Below are 1,270 nucleotides of genomic sequence, written 5' to 3'. Positions count from 1 at the left end.
TACCATTTAGTTCTATAGATCAGTAATTGGCTGTAGTTAATTGTACTCTGAGAAGTTATTTAAACCAACTTTGGGACATCACAGAATACATCTTCCTGAATTAGAAAGATTTAAGCTATATTATAAATATTTAAAACAAACAATCACCAACTCCCCAGAAATATTATCCTTAGTAGAAATGTAAATGGATGACATCTTTCCTATGTCAAGTGCAATATGGAATGGAAGAAAGAAAAGTGTAAGATACTCTCTCTACATAACAGAGGATCGCCAGGGAAAGCAACATTGCTCATATGAAAAAGAGATTTAGAACCCTGTAGGTGTCAACACATTCATGTCTCATGGTTTGAGGTTATGGGTGGAGATTGTTTCTTTCCTTCCATCCCTGGAAGATCCATCTTAGGTGGCTTAAAGGCTGCTGGGTCATCTGCAATTTTAGTAGCCTGAACCTGAATAAGTTCCACTGGTGATGGCTTCTGATTACCCATGTAGGATTGGACACTAAAACCTGAGTCAGATTTCTGAAGAGTTCTTGTTCCAAAAATGCCCCATTTTTCAGATGAGGGTTTGTCTCTATCTCCATTCCCAGCATCCATGCTGCTGATGTTTAGGCCAGGTAAGGAAGGAGAAGGTCCATGAGAAAGCCAACCTCTAGGCTTTTGCTTGGAAGAGGAATGGGATGTACTACTTGGAGTGGACTGGGCTGAAGCAGTCAGTCTATCTTCTTTTGTCATATCTCTACTTTGTAACTTCAATTTTTGGACTGCCTCTACCATGTGGTGGTACTTGGTTTCTTTTGTGGTGAGGCCTTTATGAAGAGTGTACCCTGCATCTCTCAATCCTTCCTGCTGCTCAAAGTGCTGGATGCTCTCTTGTATCTGCTTTGTAGTTAGAGAATTCATGATGACATTCATAGCCTTGGTCTTCACCACTGGGACCTTGTTTGGTCACTAGAAGCTGAGGGGGGTATGGAAAAATTATTGTCTCCCTCCTCAGCCTTAGAAAGCTGTGGGTACTTTCAATCTGAGATGACCAACTTTTCCCACAGAACCTTACTGCACATGTGAGATGAAGGTGGAGTCATCGATGTGTGGGATCTTCCAGGACATCATCATAATTGAATGCCCGATGCTACATTCCAACTGGGAAAGTTATATCACCTAGAAGGCCACCTGTACTGTGCTCAATAACACAGGTGAAAGTCTATGGAAGATATGTAAATAGGGCAAAGATGTCAAAAGGGAACATTCTGCAGCTAGTGATGACACTA

At 41.3% G+C, this 1,270-nt stretch overlaps 1 pseudogene; it reads right to left on the bottom strand.

Annotated features, from left to right (window-relative positions):
• Nucleotides 1-332: 332 nt before the first annotated feature.
• Nucleotides 333-914, bottom strand: LOC141514389 (putative monooxygenase p33MONOX pseudogene; annotated as a pseudogene).
• Between the last annotated feature and the right edge of the window lie 356 nt (nucleotides 915-1,270).

Source organism: Macrotis lagotis, chromosome 2 (genome assembly GCF_037893015.1).
Source record: "Macrotis lagotis isolate mMagLag1 chromosome 2, bilby.v1.9.chrom.fasta, whole genome shotgun sequence".
Taxonomy (NCBI): Eukaryota; Metazoa; Chordata; class Mammalia; order Peramelemorphia; family Peramelidae; genus Macrotis; species Macrotis lagotis.
This window is presented reverse-complemented; position numbering and strand designations above follow the sequence as displayed.